Raw genomic sequence first — 20,743 nt, 5'->3', positions numbered from 1 at the left:
AAAATATCAAGAAAGTAGAATTATAAAACTATTTTAAATATTGAAATGTTATACTTTGAAGGAAAAAAAAAAGGAAAAGTTAAAAAATGCCAGTCACTGGGGCCTTGAGAGAGGGCTCAGAGGTTAAGAGCACTTGCTCTTGCAGAGGACTTGAGTTCTGTTCCCAGTACCCACATGGTGGCTCACAACCATCTGTGATCCAGTGCTCTCTTCTGACCTCTGAAGGAACCAAGTTCACATGTGGTGTGTATACAAGTGCCGGTCCAGCATAGCCTTGGTGGGGACAGAATGATGTAGTTCCTGCCCCTGGAACAGGGTCAGCGGGCATTGACCTCCATGAGTGTTGATGGCTGCTGTGGGCATAGGGCTTGTTTGTATAATAATGTACATATTTTATGTTCCTCCTTTAAGGAATGTCCTCCCTGTTAACATTAATGGCTCCACGATAATCAGCACAAGTCCGAGAGGCAAAGGTATAGGTAATGTCTCAGCAAAACGGTAAACACTGGGACCTTCAGGACAGCCCTTAAGACTGGGAAAGGACTCTAAAATCATGGGTTATAAAATACATAATTTCTCAACTATGCAAAAATATAACAATGCAATATGAATCATATAATGGGCTTCACAGATCTAAAGGAACAGAGGCAGCTACCGCACGAGCCAGCTTGTCAGAAAGATACAAAGAGGGCAGATACAAATGCAGGCAGATTCCTAAGTTCAGGGTCAGCCTGGGACAGCGCAAATTTAGGTCCAAGTGTACTAGAAATGGTAACTTCAGGATGGGGTCCCACCAGGCTAGCTTATCAGTCTGTACTGAACAGAAGCAGGCAGATCTCTGAATTCTTTCTCGATGTTTAAAAAAAAAATAAATGTGTGCTTGCTGTCTCCTAAGGATTAAGGGGCTGGGGTCACAGGATGCTGAGTCATGGGATAATCAAAAGGGTACTTGGGGCGCACGCCTTTAATCCCAGCACTTGGGAGGCAGAGGCAGAGGCAGGCGGATTTCTGAGTTCGAGGCCAGCCTGGTCTACAGAGTGAGTTCCAGGACAGCCAGGACTACACAGAGAAACCCTGTCTCGAAAAACCAAAAAAAAAAAAAAAAAAAAAAAAAAAAAAAAAAAAAAAAAAAAAAAGTACTTGGGAGTCAATCAGTGACTGGATTGATGTGTAAGATAAAAGACTGGGTTTATGATCTGCAGGAGGTGAGCTATCCAGAAAAAGATATTAGAATACTAAGAGAGCACTGCTTGGAGAACTGTCTCAAGCAGAGCACAGAGAGAGAGCTGTCTCGAGATCTCCAGAGAAAGCAGATCAGAGAGAAAGAATGCAGAACAGAAGAAAAGGCTGGAAAGCTGTCTGTTTCCAGCAAAACGCAGGCCACCAGCCTGGACCCACGGTTTGACTTCCAGCCATTTGTTTTCACTGCTCCCAGATACCCCTTCCTCAGAACCTGTCTCCAAGCCGAAGGCTAGTCCTTAGCATTAAGGCAAAATGCTCATTGGCATAAAGAAAATTTTTTCGAATAAAGCCAATCATTTTAACAGGAGTCTTACGAAAAAAAAAATCTGTTCTCATGAGTTGGGAATGCCTAGGCTGTGCTCACTCTTCCTATTTCTCCTTCATATTAATAACAATTTCAGTTTTCAATGTTGGTGTTATCTCTAGCTTATTCTCATCCTTTTACCCTCCGGAGCAAATTCTAGATTTTATTTTCTCCGTTTAGGCCCTCTTTCTCCCTCCCCCCTACTCCCATATAATCTGACCCTGTCCTCAGAAACGACATAGGTAGAAAAGAAAAGAAGTCATGAAGTGGTCAGTACAACTCAGGCGCATTCACTTTGCCGTATCATAACCTCAAATTTAAATGACAAATAATGGGTTTTTTTTTCCTTAGTTAAATAGATAATCTAGTTTCCTGTGCTTAAAAGTCCTGATAAAGCAGGTCGCTGGCTACACTCATTACACAAACGCAGCAAATATTAACTAAGCAGAAGAGCTGTGTCAAGGCACTGGGCTAAAGGTTAAACAAAATCCATGTGGAGTAATCCCTGACCCCAGACAAATGCCACTTGTACCTGGACTATATCTGTGCTGCCACTGTTCATCAAAGATTAGCCTCTTTGTCACCACGAGCGAGTTACTGCCCACAGGCAGGAGTCAGGGAGTCACTAGGACACACACTCACAGTTTGGTGGAGGAGCCCTTGTAAAAGAAAAGGCTGTGTGGCTTCAGAAGGAGGATGGGGGACAATCAGTGTCTGGGAGATGAAGAAGCACAGGGGTCAGCTGGTGATAGTGGACTCAAGGGACAGGAAGGAGAAGTAGAAGCTCAGAAGCTGGACCCGAAGGCTGTCAGCTGTTCATTCCTCCAGAAACAGGCAAGGTGTGATCTTTAATTCACAGAAACGCCAGCACTGTCATGGGCTCTGGATACATTTTTACGGAGGATAAATTTTGCTATGCTCTTTTATCCTAATCTGCCTATAACCACAGTAGGATTTCCTTAAATCCCTTAAGTATTCCGAGTGAGAAAGCCGCATACGCCATCAGACATTTGTACAGTGCTTTATGTTTCAAAGTGATTCTGCATATGCTACCTGGTGTGATCATCGCGGCAACACCAGGGCTAGGGAAGGTGCTTATTACAACCCCTCCTTCAGACAGGAGGATCCCCTGTCTCAAGGGAATCAGAGATGCTTCAGAGACTGCAAATACCAGGGAGAATGAGAACCAAGACTTCTAGCGTGTTCCCTATAGCTGGCCCAAATACATGCAGAGGTCATTTAAAGACATCATGGCATCTTAAAGCTAGTCTGAGGAAGTTGTCTCCCCAGTATTTAATCCCTCTCCATCACACCACAATCTTCAGTACCACCCACCTCCTGTTGTCTGACAAAACTTTTCCTGCGGAGATAAAACACATTCTTCTGCTATTCTCTCCAGATAGAGAACACACAACAGAGCAAAGTACGGATGCCACCAAAGTCCAATTTTGTGAACCAATGCATGAGGGATTGTGAACAGAAATAACTCAACAAGAGCTGTATCACCCAAGTCCACCCCATCAAAGGTGACTACAACTCACAAACAAAGCTGGGATCCCTGGGGCACACTACACAGCTCAACAGGTTGGAGCGTGTCCTTTCCAGAAGCCTCAGTTTGCCTACCTCTCTCCCAGGCAGCTCTTGGAAGCTGGGCTCTGTTTACTCTGGAGGGAGGGGCCCAGTGTATCTGGTCAGTTTCACAGAGTTCCTGAGCCTGTTTTTTAGTTGTTTACTCCCTACTTAGGGAGTTCCCTGCTGGAGGAGAGAATGTTTTAATCCTGGAGGAGACTGTTAGAGACCACCCACACTTTAGTAGCAAGCAGTACTAGCTGGATGGGGCTGTCCTAGGGCAATTGTAGCAGGCCTAAGAAAGACATGCAGATGAGATGGGCTGAGGAAAGGGGCCCAAACCAAAGACTCTACTGTGGTTATAATAACAGCCTTCGTGACTCAAAACATAGATGGCATAAAAATGGATTCAATCTCTACTTATCCAAGTTTAAATTTAACAATAGACAAACTTTTCAATCCATCAAAATGCAGGGCTATCTCTTTCCAGGATCGGTTCATTTGTATTCAAGAATGGAAAGTTAATTGTATTTATTGGCATAGGAGAAATATAATTAAGAATGAAAAAAGATAGAATTTTAAAGCTTTCTAAAGCTATATATAAACTATTTTGAATTAGATATTTAAAGTGTCAACACCACAGATCCATTAATGTGCATAAATTAAATATTAATTGCATTTAAATTTGAAGGGTTTATATTTATGAAGTGTTCTGTACAAGGCTAGTAAAGCACTGTTTGGGCCACTTATTCTGTAATTATTTTTGACCAGCTGCTTAGAGCCAGATGTTGTCTACAGCCAGGGTTGGTCCTTTTAAAGATAAAATATAAGGAACTTCTTCACCATATGAAATCAGGAAAACCCTCTAATATAAGAAAGAAATGGTAGAAAAGAAAATGATGGAATTATCCAAGCTTAACATCAAGAAAGCCAACAAGTGTCCCTCCCTGTATGCTGACATAAATAGAGCATTTAGCATTTCCAACGTTGTCCTTAGAATTGAGAGTATTTGTAGCCTATCTATACCTAGCTATACCAATAACTTAAATCTCTTACATCTGCTTCTACACACACACACACACACACACACACACACACACACATTGCAACTCTTGCTAACAGGATTTACATCAAAGTGAGTAGAAATCTCTATCTCCCTCTGAGGGTCTGGTCCTTATCATCATTGTGATGCTGGCAAAGGAAATATCTACAGCATCTATAGCCATTGGAAAACTCTCTGCTTTAAAATCTTTCCATCATGAGCACATTTGTATTTAGATAAAGTCACTTTTGTACTCAACTCATTATGATAGAATGCTACTTTATTCTTCCCAATGGTAATTTTTAAATGGCCTCAGTGACTTTTGGAGACTTGACAAGAAAAACACCTTCAGTAGCATTTTACACATCACATAAATGTTTGCCGTAGTCTCTCTGCTATGAGGAGTTATTATTATTATTATTATTATTATTATTATTATTATCATTCTGCAAAGTCTCCACCAATTTTCACTAAGCTGGTCGGCTTCAAACTCACCACTTACTTTTATACATTGGGCTATTTTGAAAATCAAGTCTCTCTTTTCAAATTCTGATGGATTTTTCACAACTGAAAGCGTAATTCAGACTATTGTGTCTAGCAACAAAGACTAGAAATCTCGACTTACAAGACAACATGAAGCTGTAAAAGCCTTCAATGAACTGATGAGCCCTCAACAAAATATAAAGGGAAGACAAAGGCTAGAAGGAAATGAGAATTGTCTACAGTCTGTGCTCAACACACGTAGAATAAATGATCTTCCGGTTCCCTCCCACTCCCCTTCCCAAGACTTCCCAGGATTTTCATGTCAGTGAGAAGGGGAAAATCTTATTACTAGACAGGACCTGTGTTCATTTTCTATTACATCTGTAACCACCCCCTTAAGCCTGTGGCATAAACCAACACACATGTATTGTTTTATAGGTTTGAAGTTTAAAAAAAAATTAAACTAGGTGCCGGAGAGATAAAAATCAAGTGATTGCCAAGGCGGCACTCCTTTCTGGAGACTGTAGGGCAGAACTCCATGCCCTTCCATTCCTGGCCTTAGATCCCACTTTGTTTCCTTAGCTCAAGGTCGCCTTTCTCCATCTTTAAAGCAGCAAGCAGCATTGGGCCATCCATGCCTTATCGGCACTGCCAGAAGAAAGCCCTTGGACTTCAGTCTTCCTCGTGTAAGGATACTTGTAATTACAGTGGGCCTTCTCAGAGAATCCAGGATAAGCTGTAGGGAGCTGATTTTAATGCTCTGATCTGGAATTAACGATGGAAATCCTGTTCCCCAATTGGTTCTTGATCGATTGATAAAAATGTTAGCAGCCAATGGCTAGGCGGAAGAGGTGGGACTTCCAGTTTTCCCTTCAATCAGGCTAGCAGACACAGGAGAAAGGAAAAGATTCACCAGGCTTCAGAGGGAGAAAGAGCCACCAGCCATGGGAGATCTAGGGTGAAGTGGCCATTGACCGCTTCCCTGATGGGGCCTGGGGTAGCAGGCAGGAGATTAGAAACACAACTAAGCTGAGGGCAAATTTAGGTTGCTGAGGTAGGACTAAAGATAACTGAGCAAATAAAGTTGAAGGAAGATTTAGAGGCGTTGAGCTGGGGGTGAAAAGAAGGGTGCGATAGCTAAGGAAGGCATAGAAGAGGCATTGAACTATAAATAAGGTATATTTAAAATAAGCAAAGCGCGTGTTTTTGTGTGTGCGTGTGTGCGTGTGTGTGTTCCGTGGATCTGTGGTGGCTCCTGGATGGGGGCTGGGAGCTTGGTCCTCCCGGAGCTTAAAACGAGGTAGTAGAAACTACATACTACAATAAGCCATTTCCAGATCCACTGAAAATCATCTGCCTGCAACCCTCAATTCCCTTTTGCCAGAAAAGGAAGCATGCTCACCAGTCTTGAGAATTAGGAATGGGCTTCTTTGGGAAGCAATTATTCTGCATCGTAGGGGTTTTGTTGGTATATAGTCTGTAGTCTGCCTTAACTGACTGTCATATTGAAGAGTAAATGTTTAAAAGCCATTTTAAAATTTCTTTCCTTGTTGTGGTTTTAGAACCCCATTATTAACATACTCTTTAATAAAAAAAACAACAGTCTTATTTAATATCTGCTGTATCTAACATAACACACAAGAACAACAGTTTTTATTGGTTTTATTCACTAATCAATTCTCAGTGCCTTTAACAGTGTATGACACACCAGTAGACACTGAAAACATTTTTAAAGGTTTTTATTTTATTTTATATGTTATGCATGGGGTTTTGATATAGTTTGGTTTTTGTTTGGTTGGTTTGCTTTGGTTTTGCCTGTGAGTGTGTGAACACCAGATGCATGTCTGATGCCTACAGAGACCAGAAGGCAGCACTGGACTCCCTGGAACTAGAGTTACAGTTAAGAGCTGTCATGTGGATACTGGGAACTGACCCCAGGTTCCCTGTGAAAGTAGCAAGTGATCCATCTCACTATGGCCCTGGATAAACATTTGTAATAGGTGGATGAACGAAGGAAGTGAACCCTAAGAGATGTCACAGGAGTGACATCATTCAGGTTACATTCTCTGCCCACAATATTACCAAGGGAGGGATCAACAAATATACATACATTTGGATGCTAGGGAAGGTGAAGTATTTAAAACTGAAAGCAAAGAAAACTAAAATGTAGTTAGATAAATTCAAACACTTTATATAAAATCCTGCGAATTATAGATAAAGTGTTCTTTAAGAAAAACTTAAAATGTTAAATGCCCCCATTAATAAAAATAGATATCTAACAAATAAATACGATAAAGGAGGCAAAGTAGACATGAGTATAAGAAAGAGGAAAATGATACAACTAACTATTAGACAAACACGGCCAAAAATCTGATACTTTAAAGAGGTTAAATTAACCAAATTCCATGAACCAAATTTAATCAATACTTAAAAATGAGACATCTCAAATAGTATTAAAAAGAAATTTTATTACAAATGCCACCTATGTTTAAAAAGTTAAATAATGAATACTTTGACAATAAATTTGAAAACTTGGAAGAAATAGACAAAAATCCTAGAAAATATGACTTAATATTTGCATAAAAAGAAAATCTGGTTACTCACCTATGACTAAATTAACTGAATTAAAACTTAATTTTTTTTCTAGAAATGAAAGTGCAAATCTAGACTATTAACAAATTTTACCAAATCTTTTGGAAACAAAGGTATATTTTTAAAACTATAAAAAAATAAAGAAAAGGAAAAATCACTTTTCATTTTCTCATGTTAGTATTAGACTGAATATCAAATATTCAGAAAGAAAAATAACAGAGAAATGCAAATTAGTATTAGCCAACTACACCTAGCTATGCTGGTATGGAAGGATAACACATCACACCACTTTTACTTCTCTTGGCAGAACAGCACTGGTTTAGTATTGAAGTGAATTAATATAATTCGTCACATTGAGAATAAAAGAGAAAACCGACATGATCATCTGGTTACTGGTCCACTGGGAACCCTGGCTGAGAGAGAATGTAGCATGGAGGGGCCGATCAAGTTCACTCGCACCACCTTGCTTAAAGAAAGAAGATAGCACACTTGACTGCCTAGACGCCAGGCCAGTAGCCAGGTCTGAATTGACATCCTTTCTCAGTGTTCTTTAGAGAATAGTGTCCCTTACATCTGCAAGGTGGAAATAACCACGACCTCATAATCATCCACAGAAAGTCTGTCGCTCCTATTGCTCTCCCATCCCTTGCCGGATCACGCACAGCGAGTGTTGATTGCCTTTTCCGGTATTTTTCCTCTCCTATTTTATAGGATGTACTGACAGGCATGGGTTACAGTCCACAAACTAAAGAATATAAAAACAGAATACTCGCTATCATACTAAAATCTGGAAGTGACAACTGACAAAACCTTTTGAGTTGTCTCCTGTGACAAAAAACGTGCGCATAAACATGCTAAACGAGGCAGGATTCTGGCTCACCATTTCAGAAGCTTCCGGTCAAGGTCGATTGCTCCAGTTGCTTTGGGCCTGAAGCAAGACAGAACTTTACCTGGTCAGGACTGTGTAACACTGCCTACCCAGTGGCAGCCAGGAAGCAGAGAGATGAAGATGAGAGGTGAAGACGCCAAGCGCCCCCCACCCCCCACCCCCGCACCCCAGTCCTTTTCATCAAGCCCCACCTTCTGGAGTTCTGTCGGCTTCCAGCAGTGTAGTCTATTATGAGTCCATCAGTGGGTTCATGTGCCCATTGGTCAGAACCCACATGATCCGATCACATTCTAAACATCCTATTCCTGAACGCTAGAACTGGGAGGATCGTCTTCCACACAGGAACATCAGGGGGACTATTTCACATCCAATCCACAATGTCTAATGTGGAAACACTGAGTGATTTCTCAGCCATAAGTAGACTATAAATTCTATGTGTTTTTAAGTGTAAATGCAAGGTAAGGGTATCATCTGTGAATGTTAAGTATTCAATCTGGACATACTTTGGTCATTTTTTTTTTTTTTTTTACTTCTAGTTTAATTTTTGGCATCAAGACCTCCCAAGATACAGAAAGTTTTACTTGTAGTACAAAGCAGAACCAAAAAACACCTGTGCACATATGGGAACCCAAGCGTGGCCTCAGAACCTGACGGTAGCCGACTAGACAGGCACACTTCTGGAAATTAAGCCTTCAGCAGGAGACTTGAGTTGAAGGGATGGTGAGATGGCTCTGAGGTTTTGAGCACGTACTGCTCTTGCAGAGGGCCCTGGCTGGGCTCCCCAACCCCACATAGCAGCTGACAACCTTCTATAGCTCCAATTCCGGAGGTTCTGAAACCATATCCTGATCTCAGGCACCAGGCATGCACGTGGTATGCATTCATTCATACATGCAGGCAAAACACTCATACACATAAAAATAAAACATCAGGATTAGGGAAAGCATGGGAAAATGGAAATAGTGAAACGCAAAACTAAAGAAATAAGCATTCCTCCACCCACTGATCAGAAGAGATGTGGTCCCCATTACCTGAGGTCAGTAGTTTGGGTGATTCTGGGAGCTTCCCAGAAATCCTTGCTTTAAGATTTCCTGTGGCATCATTTTGACTACCTAGCTTCTCGTGATGGTTCATCTTCACTGTCTGTTTGATGGATTTGCAATCACTATGGAAACACATCCCTGGGTTAGTCTGTAAAAACATTTCCAGAAAACTTTAAGGAAGACCCACTTCAAAGATAGCCATTACCATTCCATAAGCCCCAGGAGGGAATAAAATGACCTGCCCTGCTGCCTGAGACTGTGGTGGTGTCTGGGCTGAAGGCCATGTCTGGGTGCCTGGTCCTACAACAACAGAGGTATGTGTTAATGTCTGGTCCATATAAACCACTGGAGGCCATTCAGATGGATGTCCACGCTCTATGCTGCAGCCTGAGACCATGTTGATTCAGTCTGTGAACCACGTTGCTGCTGGGGGACATACTGATCTGAGTGGGCTGTGCTGCCACCTGCAGCCAGGTTAGGGTCCAGGCCAGTCCCTGCTGTGTCTGAGAGCCATGACTGGGTCTGTGGTCCTGTTATGGCAGGGGTCTGTTTTAATGTCTGTGGCCCTTGCTACCACCAAAGGCTATGTATATGTCCATACTCTGTGCTGTGGCCTGAAGCCATATTGATGTCTGTGGGCTGTCCTGCTGCCAGGGACTATCCTGATCTGGGTGGCATGTGCTGCCACCTGAGGCTATGTTGATACCAGTGATCCATGTTACCACTAAACATCATGCAGACATCTGTGGTCTATGCTGCAGCCTGAAGCCATGTTGATTTCTGTGGACTGTGCCCCAGGGGCCATTGTGCAGGCCAGCTGGACAATCAAGTGGGACACTTAGACCTTGTGGAGAGGACTGAGATTCGAGAGAAAATAAAATGGCACAGCACGTCAAGAAGTCTGATCAAGCCGGCAACATTTTTATTGTTCACACTGGTTATATACTCTAAAAACAGGATATGGGAAGGGGTAGGAAAGATGGCTTTGCAGGTGGAGAAAGCTAGCTGCAGCTGTGGGGTCTAAACTAAGTTATTCTTACAAAGCCTTTCTGTTACCAGGGGTTCTAAAAACATCTATCTAGCAGGATGTTGTCTAAATCTAGAGATCAGGAGGAAGGGTTACTGTTGGGAGCGACTTTGTGGAAAGCGGCTAGAAAGCAGCTATCCACATGCTGTCCACGCCATACATGCCTGCAAGGCGCACGTGGTATCTACGCCTCCAAGGCACACGGTGCACGTGCTATCCATGCCTGTAAGGCTTACATCATATCCACGCGCCTACAAGGAACGTGGCAAAAGTGTATAAATACCCCCGATTTCCCTTCAATAAATGAGACTTGATCAGAACCTCTGTCTTGTCTCCATTCTGTGAGTCTCTTCCCCTTATCCCCACTCTCTCTCTCTAGACCCTGACCCGAAGACTGGAGCGGCAGTTTGAGCCAAGCAGTGGTGGCGCACACCTTTAATCCCAGCACTTGGGAGGCCAAGCCAGGCAGAGCGAGCAGGTCGCAACATTTTTGTTATAGTAACTATTCAGGCATTGTTAAGTCTTTTGTCTCTAGCCAGGCAGAGCCCAGCAGGCCCAACAGGTTACTAAGGTGGGTTGCTATGAGGCCTTGTTTGAAGTTCTGAGAACTGACAAGTGAATCATGGAAGGTAAGCAGAAAGAAGAATAGTAGATAGGAGAGCCAAGGGTGAGTGTTTGCCAAGAGTAAGGCCTTGCCATGGCTTCCCACAGGCCATACTGATCTGAGTGGCCTGCCCTGCCACCAGAGGCCAAGATGGTATCTGTGGTCTAGGCTGCCTCTGAGGGTCTTGTCTGTATCTGTGGTTCTACTGTAGCTGTGGGCCGGGTTCATGATCTGTGCTGTCACCAGAAATGATGAGGAAGCCCATGGTCTGAGCTCCTGACTATAAAGAGCAGGAGAGCAACTTCGGCAGTGATGTGAATGACTGCAGACACCAATTGAGAAAGAGGGACACAGAAGGTTTCTATGACAACCTCCACCTTAGTCCCCTCCCACCCCCCAAAGTAACAGCCTAAAAAGGAAGCTATCAAGGAGCTGTGGTAAAGATGCCGAAGTGTAGCTCTCCACAGTTGATGGCTTCTGGCAGAGGTACAGGTGGAGAAGGACTCAGTTTTCTTTGGTGGGTGGGCCACTGGGAGTTTGATCACACGCCAGTAAGTGTATGGAGAGCACAAATTTGACTTTTTGTTTTGTTCTGTTTTGTTTTGATTGGGGGAAAGGTCACAAGGGCTGGGGGTGCAGACACGGAAGGACTGGGAGATAAGCTTGATCAGGGTTGTATGAGATGAAATTCCCTAAGAATCAATAAAACCATTATTGGGATGGGGGTAGATTTCCAGAAAGGTTTAACTGAGTAAGGAGGACCCACTTTGAAGGTTACGATCATCATTCTGTCAGCTTGGCTCTGAAAAAGGAGAAAGTTAGCTGAGGATCGGCCACCCCTGCTTTTTCATTACTACGCTCACACCAGAGCTGGCCTCCTCATACCCCTGCTACCACACCTTGCCTACCAGGTTCGACTGTGTCCTTTCAACTGTGAGCCAAGACAAATCATTCCTCCTTCCTGTTGCTTTTGAGAGCAATTTTCCATAGCAACTAGAGTACCTCCTTTGGTCGCCCCTTGCATTCTGATTTGCAGGCTTCCTGTCTAGGAGCTCCTCAGAATCCTGGACTTTCTCTGTTGTTATTAGTCATGAATTTCTATTCTGGCAATCAAGGGCTTTTAAGCTCTTTGGGATTAAAATATTTTGGCTTTTTTTTTCTACTTTAGAGATATCAATTAACTTAACATTTCAAAAATTGAAACATAGAGTTACCCTTGATTAAATTCAGTAGAGAAATTCTTTATAAAGGAATAAATGTCTGGACAAGAACTCACCACACAAGAGAAAGAAATAGAAGATTTTAACAGACTGTATTGCAGTCTGATGGCATCTATAACCATGAGGCCCAGAGCCAGAACACAACGCACAGTTCATATTTAAATTCAGTGTATACTTATGGCATTATTTATTATGTTCTTTGCAGCGAAACTGTGTGACTTGTTTTAACCTGTATAGCCTCATTCAAATCCTCAGCGTGATGCTATGTGAACTATATATTAAATGCCACCCCTGTGACATTTAATAGTCTCTGTCAACTTGACTATATCTGTAATCATCTAGGAAACATACCGCTGGGTGTATCCATAGGGTTGTTGCCATCTTAACCGAAGAGGAAAGACCTGCCTTGAATATCAGTGGCACCATCCATGAGCTGGGGTCCCAGCCTGGATAAAACAGGGAAGAAGCCAGAAGAGCATCAGCATTTACCTCTCTCTTGCTTTCTAACTGAGGATAGTGTGACTAACTGTTTCACATTCACACTGCCATGCCTTCCCTGCCACGATGGACCACATACCCTTATGCCATGTCCCATCACATTCCTGTATGGGGTACTTGGTTACAGTAATGAGAAAAGTAACTAATGCAACCTGTGGCTCTGGATAAAGGAAACAGATTTAGGGCTGGGGAGGTGACTGAGTGGATAAGAGCACTGGCTGATCTTCCAGAGGACTCAGGTTCAATTCTCAGCACCCACATTATAACTCTAGGTCTGGGGCAGCCAATACTTTCTTCTGTCCAGTGCCTCTGAATTATTAATGTGATGGCTTGCAGCTGATAATTTCTACTTTTAATACTAAAAATTCGTTCAGATTTTAGCCTATCTCCTCTTTATCAGCTAATGACCCTGTCTTCCTTGAAACAGTGACATAAAGCACCAACCTTTTTAAAAATTAGCCTGAATTTTATCTTTAGTGAGAATGAAGACTAAAAAAATGCTTGGGTTTATATGATCTTAATAGTGAAATCAAAAATACCATATAACAATTGGAACCTAAATTAAAAACAGTGAGCTATGCTCTGTTTCTATGGTAACACAATGAGGAAAAGATTAGATGGACTAAGAGTTATTATAATACATAGGTCCAAGGCCTTAATATAATCCTTAGAAAAAAATCATATGCATGTAATAATTATTATCATTAAAGTTCACACATTAGCATCACATGCTCGAAAGGAGTGTGCTAGGGTACAAGAACTCTCCTATGCACGCTGCTGATCTTAGGACTGCCTTCTGCAAGCTTAGTCCGGGTTCCTACAGCTGTAACCTGGAAACATCTTGCTTGCCGTGGCCCAGTGAAGAAGCTCTTTCTGCTCAGGAGTGTCTTCTTTGTTCAAGTGTTGAAGGCATATATTTGCCTCTTGTGGTAGCTCAAAGGAGAAGAGCCCCCATAGGCTCACATGCTTAAATACCTGGTCCCCAGTTGGTGGAACTCTTCAGGGAGGGTTAGACAATGTAACATAATTGGTGGTGATGTGTCACTAGGGGTATGATTTGAAGTTTCAAAAGATTCCTGCTATCCCCAGTGTGCCTTTCTCTGCCAACTACTTGTGTATCATGATGTAATCTCTCAGCTATCCCTTCTACCATGCCTTTGCTGTATCATCATGGACTTTAATCCTTTGAAACTGTAAGCCCAGTTAAATGTTTTCTTGAGTAAGTTGCCTTGGTCACTGGTATCTTGGCACAACAATAGAAAAGTGACTAAGACAGCTATTGAAGATTGTAGCAGAATAAACAATATGTATTAAACATGGAAGCATGTGAGTAGAAGTCTAAAATTGCATGACAGGTAAACTAATTAAGAGCTGGAAAACCACAACCATTGGTCGACAAACCTCTCTCATGAAATGGTACTATGGACATGGGGTCACCCAGGGTTGTTCCTGCAAACCTTAAATTCTTGAGCTCAACTTGTCCTCCACCTCAGCTTCTCAGCATCTGGGGCTGTGGGTGCACAGCATTGTCCCAGAGCCTCAGGAGCACATTCACAGCTCCTGGGACACTGACAGGAAACTAGTGGCACTCACATGTATAACTCACAGAAGTCTATAAGTATGAAACTACTAAATAAAACAGATGCCAACATATAATCCTCTACTCTCACATCCCCCAAACAGCAGCTCTTAGTCATACTTCACCAGATTCCTCAAAAGGTTCTGGCATTATCAATAATAAACTAACAAAAATGTATCTTTAATTGGCTTTTCCTCTGTTAAGTTTTCCATCAATTACTCCAGTTCTCCTAGAAATTCTTCTCAAAGTAATTATATATAAGCCTTGACTATATCAGGCTATATCTTCAGAAGAATCTAGGCAAAGAAACTTATATTTACCTAGATTTTATACGTTTGTGTATCTGGTTCTCAAAATGAGTCAGCTAGAAGCTGACTTTATTTTTGTAGCATTGTCTATTTTAAATCACTATCAAAATTCTAAGAATAGTTCTCTTTTTGTCCTAGAGATCGTGTAACATTTCCATAATGTATCTTTTTTAATATTAGAATCAAATAAAGTGTATACAAGACAGAGCTTTGGTGTTTGAACTTCTGAGTTGTAACTGGTTTGCTCAGTGCCAACTTGGCTATATAGTATAATATCTTTTGGGAAGTCAATTTACCTCTCTATGCCTCAACTACCACATTTACAAAAATGGATGACAATTCCTACCTCACAGGATGTTATTAGGATTCAGTGCATTAATGTGTGTGAAAATGTCCATTATAGAGCCAGGCAGGTAATCATCCTGGAAAGCAAGTACTGTTAGCTGATGTTATTATCATTATCAGCCACCATAAGGATAAAATATCCATTTTCTAGACTTGCCATTTCCACCTCAAACTTTTCGCTGGATCTTATTTTGAAGATGTAAGTAGCTGCCTCAATTTGTTTAGTACTGAGGATCAAAAATCTCCGTAGGACACACTAAGGAAAAACCTCCATAATAGACTTCAAGACACTACCACTCTTAAAAATACCTCTGGGTCACAGCCAGTCCTTATCTGTGCTGAGTCATCCCTGGATTTTCACAGATCTTGGGCAGTCCTTCATCAACAATACAGAAAATCCCTTTGGTGATGTCAGTGAAAGCAAAAACATCACCATGAAAAATGCATGGCTGCACTGTGAGGTTGGAAGTTGACTACCCCCCCCCCCCCCGCAAAAAAAAAAATTCTACTAGAGAACTAATGCTGATAAATCCTTCAGCAAAGTGGCTGGACATAAAATTAACTCAGAAAAAAAATCAGTAGCCCTCTTTGATACAAATGATAAACTGGCCAAGAAAGAAACTAGGAAAACACCACCCTTTACAATAGCCACAAATAACATAAAGTATCTTGTCATAACTCTAACCAAACAAATGAAAGGCATGTATGACAAGAACTTTAAGTCTTTGAACAAAGAAATGAAGGAAGATATCAGAAGATGGAAAGCTCTCCCATCCTCATGGGTTGGTAGGATTAACATAGTAAAACTGGCTATCATACCAAAAACAATCTACAGATTCAATGAAATTTCCATCAAAATTTCAGCAAAATTCTTTACAAACCTTGAAAGAGTAATTCTCAACTCCATATGGAAAACTTAAAAGCCCAGGATAGATAAAACAATTCTGTAAAATAAAAGGACTTGTGGAGGTATCACCATCTCTGCTTCCAAGCTATAATACAGAGCTATGATACTAAAAGACTACATGGTATTGGCATAAAAACAGGCAAGTTGATCAGTGAAGTAGACCCACACACCTATGGACACTTGATATTTGACAAAGAAGCCAAAACCATAAAATGGAAAAAGGAAAGCATCTTCAACAAATGGTGCTTGTCTAACTAAATGCCTGCATGTAGAAGGAAACAAATAGACCCATATCAATCATCCTCAACTCAAGTCCATGTGGATCAAAGACCTCAACATAAAACCAGACACACTAAATCTAATAGAAGAGAAAATAAGGAACTGCTTTGAACACATTGGCAAAGGAGACAAACTCCTGAACAGAACACCGATAGCTCAGGCACTATGATAAACAATTAATAAATGAGACCTCATGAAGTTGAAAAGCTTTTTGCAAGGCTAAGGACACTGTCAATGGGATAGAAGGGCAACGTACAGAGTGGGAAAAGATCTTCACTGACCCTACATTCAACAGAAGAACTCAAGAAGAATATTGATTTGGGGCTGGCTTACAGGTTCAGAAGTTGTCCATTGATCATCAAGGCAGAAACATGGCAGCATGTAGGCAGGCATGATGCAGAAGAAGCTCAGAGATCTATACCTTCATCTGAAGGCAGCTAGGAGAAGAGTGGCTTCCAGACAGCTAGGATAAGGGTCTTAAAGCCCATGCCCATAGTAACACACCTACTCCAATAAGGCCCCACCTCAAAATAGTGCCATTCCCAGGGCCAAGCATATTCAAACCATGACAGGGGTGACTCTAACTGAGATTCCTACCAGCAGGAGATACAGAGACTGAAGTGGCCACCTCCCATAACCAGGCAGAACTTCAGGTGGGGGGACGGGGACATCAACCCAGCCACAAAACCTTCAACCCAAAATTTGTTCTGCCTACAAGGTGCACAGGCATAAAGATGAAGCAGAGATTAAAGGAATGACCAACTGATGGCTGACTCAACTTGAGGCCCATTCCATAGGAGAGATTCTACCCCTGACACTATTAATGATACTCTGCTGTTTGCAGACAGGAACCTAACATACCTGTCTCCTGAGACTCTTCATCCAGCAGCAGATGGAAACAGATGCTGAGACCCACAGCCAAACATCAGTCGGAGTTCAGGGAGTCTTTTAAAAGAGTGGGGGATAGAAATGAGCTAGTTGGAGGAGTCAGGTACCACACAAAGACCTACAGAGACAACTAACCTCACAGAGACTGAACCACCAACCAAAGAGCATGCAGTGCTGGACCTAGACTCCCTAGACACTTGTAGCAGATGTGCGGCTTGGTTTTCATTGGGTCGTCTAACAATTAGAGCTGGAGCTTTCTCTATCTCTGTTGCCTGCCATTGGATCCCTTTCCCCTAATTGTACTGCCTGGTTGGGGCTCAGTGGGAGAGAATCTGCTCAGTTCTGTTGGGACTAGATGTTCTAGGGCAGGGTGGTATCCAAGGGAGACTTCCCCTTCTCTGAGGAGAAGGAAAGGAGGTAATGGGGGAAGGAATTTGTAAGGGTGGGGCTGGGAGTGGAGGGAGGAAGGGGACTGAAATCAGGCCGTATAATGAATAAATCAATAAATTATTGAGGAGGAGGAAGAGGAGGAGGGAGAAAGATGACTGCCAAGATTTCCTGGAATCTTCTTGCCTGATCCTATCTATTCCCAGGCTAGCTACAATATAGCACTGTGTGACACCATGGCTTTTTGAACTATGGCTTAACACATTGATGGGAAGGATTCTGGGTCCTGTGTTGCTTGGTTCTTCCAGTGAAGCTTTGGCGACGTCAGGAAGAGAACGTGAACGGTACAGATGATAAAAGATAACCACTGTGCCCATGAGATACGTGGATCTACTATCTACTTCCCAAGATGCTTGACATTTAAACTTATAACTTGATTCATTTTGCCACATCCTCCTTTAGAAAGTAAACATTTCTGCCTGTTCCTCAATAAGAGAAGAAATGGCATAAGAGATATTGTTGACATCATTATATACCAAGTCTCACTGTTGGTGATGTGCGGTGTTTGTTGAGACACCAACTCCCATGCTCTGTCCACATTATAGTTATTACATCGGTGTCTTTTCTGTTGCTGTGATGAAATACCATAACCATAAGCAACTTATAGAATGTAGTTTATCTCTTGCTACCTTGTGGGTTCTTCTTTCTTCCACCTTTCTCCACCCTTTTTCTTCCACCCTTTCAACGCCCTAACACTAGATAAGAAAGAAAAGAGGATAGAGAGGAAAGGAGAGAGATCCATGAATAAAGTCAGGGGTCAGAAATGGGGTGACACTATTGTTAGACTATTTCCTGCTGATTAGGGGTATTGAGTTCCTTGGGGCAAGTTTGATCTTCATCATCAAGATAGCTTAATTTATTCTTGTTGTTGTTTCTTCTTTATATATGACTACTTAACAAACAATGATCAACAACCAACCAACAACCAACCAACAACCAACCAACAGCAACCAACAACAACCAAAAACCCTCCATGCCTCTTGGGACCCCAGCATGTATATAACCTCTGAAAAAGTCCCAGAATTCCAAATGTCACTAAAGTCTCAGAAACAATCTGCAGCTGGCAAAATCAAGTGCTAGAGCACGAGGCAAATCATAGCTGCTATAGACAATCTGAAGTGGCCCCATATCACACACCTTGGATTAAAATGAAAACGTATTCATATAACATTTCTGTGGGGTTTTTAAAGAAACCAAAACTCCAAAGTTGTCATTACAATAGAAGGAAGAGCCTATTTTGGTTTATGGATCCAGATGAGGAGTCCGTAGTGGAGAAGAAGTTATGGTGGCATGCAGCCAAAGCACCAATTGAGCCATCACATCTCCTAGGCACAAAGGAAACAGAAAGATGGAACTAGAAGTGGGCTGAGTCTATAAGCTCTCAAGGCCCACTCCCTATGACATATCTCCTCCAGCAAGGCTTCACCTCAGGAAGATTCCATAACCTCCCTCATATTGCTCCACCAACAAGGGATCAAGTGTTTGAACTCCTGAGCCCGTAAGGGACAATTTTTTATTCAAACTACCACAGTGATACATTAAACATCAAAAGCAATGATCTTTGTCCTCTAGGATTTTCAGTTTAGTCAAAAAGATAACGCATCATCAACTACATCCTACAAACAAAGACAAGTATTATGAAGAAGGTAGGTCTGGTCTCAAGCAGGCTTGTAACACAATAATTTGACATAATCAAACAGAAAGTTTAGAAAGAGTTTCCTGGACTCACGATTCTTGCACAAAGGGAAATAGGCAACTATACATTTTCCCCAACATGCTATTTAAAGAAGATAAAGTTGTTCTTTTGCTATTATTTGTAGTACTGTTAAGTTCCAATGGGTCCTTCCCAAATGTCAAGATGCTGGGTGGAGTCACACAAATGAAATACACTTTAAGTCATCCTCCCAGGAGTCAGAGGATAGTACTTGAAGGGGTTCTAACTCTAGTGAGGAGAAGGGGACACTTTCCAAAAATAGAACAGAGAGGTAACTAAGAAGAGGGCAAGAAGGTAAACCTGAAGTCCCCACTTTCCCTCTGGAAAGTTCAAGTTGAAACTGTTGTATCTTAGAAATGGATGTTGGAAATGTAATGGCTGGCAGATGAATGTCTGAATGGCCAAGCCAACATCCGGGCTCACACTGCTGCCCATAACAAATATGGTTAGAGCTGTCAAGTCTGACTGAGGGAAGCAGGGTGAGATGAGAAGAAGGCTGCTGAGCAGAGGAACTCTGGCTTAATCAGGATTTTCATTGCTATGAAGAAACACCATGACCATGGCACATCTTACAAAAGAAAATACTTAATTGGGGGCGGCTTACAGTTCACAAGTTTAGTCCATTATTGTATGGTAGGAAACATGGTGGCATGCAGGCAGACATGGTACTGAGGAAGGAGCTGAGAGCTCTGCATCTTTATCTGCAGGCAGCATGCCACACTATCCCTAGCTTGAGCATCTGCAACCTCAAAGCCCACCCTAGCAGTGACACACTTTCTCCAACAAGGCCATGCCCACTCCAACAAGGCCACTGCTCCTAATAGTGCCACTCCCTATGGGCCTATAGGGGTCATTTGTATTCAAACCACCACAAACCCTGAACGTGAGAATGAAGAGACCTCAGAGCAAAGACTACAAAATCATAAATACAGTCAACTGTATTTTTAAAATCATCATCTATCTTTCTTTTCCTTATTTATTTATTTTATGTATATTTTGAGTCCTGTATCTGCATGTACACCTGCATGCCAGAAGAGGGCATCAGATCACATTATAGATGATTATGAGCCATCATGTGGTTGCTAGGAATTGAACTCAGGACCTCTGGAAGAGCAGACAATGCTCTTAACCACTGAGCCATCTCTCCATTTTTTAAATGTTCATCTTCAGTTCATCTAGGTTGAATTTCTGTAAAAGGCATAAGGTAGGAACAACTGGTTTATCCAGCACCTTTTATTCAGATGGCTTCTCCTTACCAACTACAATTTGGCTATAATTAGGATGGTTGAACATGTGACGTTTTCTCCTCTATTCAACTCTTCTTTACCGGTTCCTCTATGCCAGCCCCAGGCATATACTGTCTAACTAATCCATGTTCATAATGATCTTAAAATCTGGTGGTTGCCGCCAACAGGACAAAATACCTCCTTCTTGCGAACATTCTCATGAACATGTAAATTTTAAAATCTTGAAAACATAATAAAATAAATTCCTCTGAACAATCATCCAAGCAATATATATATAATCTGCTCTAAGTACCTTATCAAAAACAAAACAAAAAAATTCTATCATTTCATACTCCCAACACACACAAGCGGCCCGACTTCCTGTCTGAAATGAAGAAGGAGCTTTTAATATCAGTGACAACCTGTTTCTGCATCTCTTGTTCCTTCTAATAAGAAAGAGTCAATATGTAATTTCTTTACTGTCGCTACCAAACCACTTGTGAGATTGCAGGCTTTCAAAGTAACTTTTGAAAATAA

At 41.8% G+C, this 20,743-nt stretch overlaps 1 protein-coding gene across 2 annotated transcripts in view; it reads right to left on the bottom strand.

Annotated features, from left to right (window-relative positions):
• Positions 1 to 3,188, bottom strand: part of Igsf11 (immunoglobulin superfamily member 11) — a 131,379-nt gene extending 128,191 nt beyond the window's left edge. The window contains exon 1 of one of the 2 annotated variants that reach the window (XM_076942922.1): positions 3,170 to 3,188. The gene's annotated coding sequence lies outside the window, so the exon portion shown is untranslated. The other variant, XM_076942921.1, reaches the window with a different exon arrangement.
• Between the last annotated feature and the right edge of the window lie 17,555 nt (positions 3,189 to 20,743).

The sequence above is a fragment of the Arvicanthis niloticus genome, chromosome 12 (assembly GCF_011762505.2).
Source record: "Arvicanthis niloticus isolate mArvNil1 chromosome 12, mArvNil1.pat.X, whole genome shotgun sequence".
In the NCBI taxonomy this organism is placed as follows: domain Eukaryota; kingdom Metazoa; phylum Chordata; class Mammalia; order Rodentia; family Muridae; genus Arvicanthis; species Arvicanthis niloticus.
This window is presented reverse-complemented; position numbering and strand designations above follow the sequence as displayed.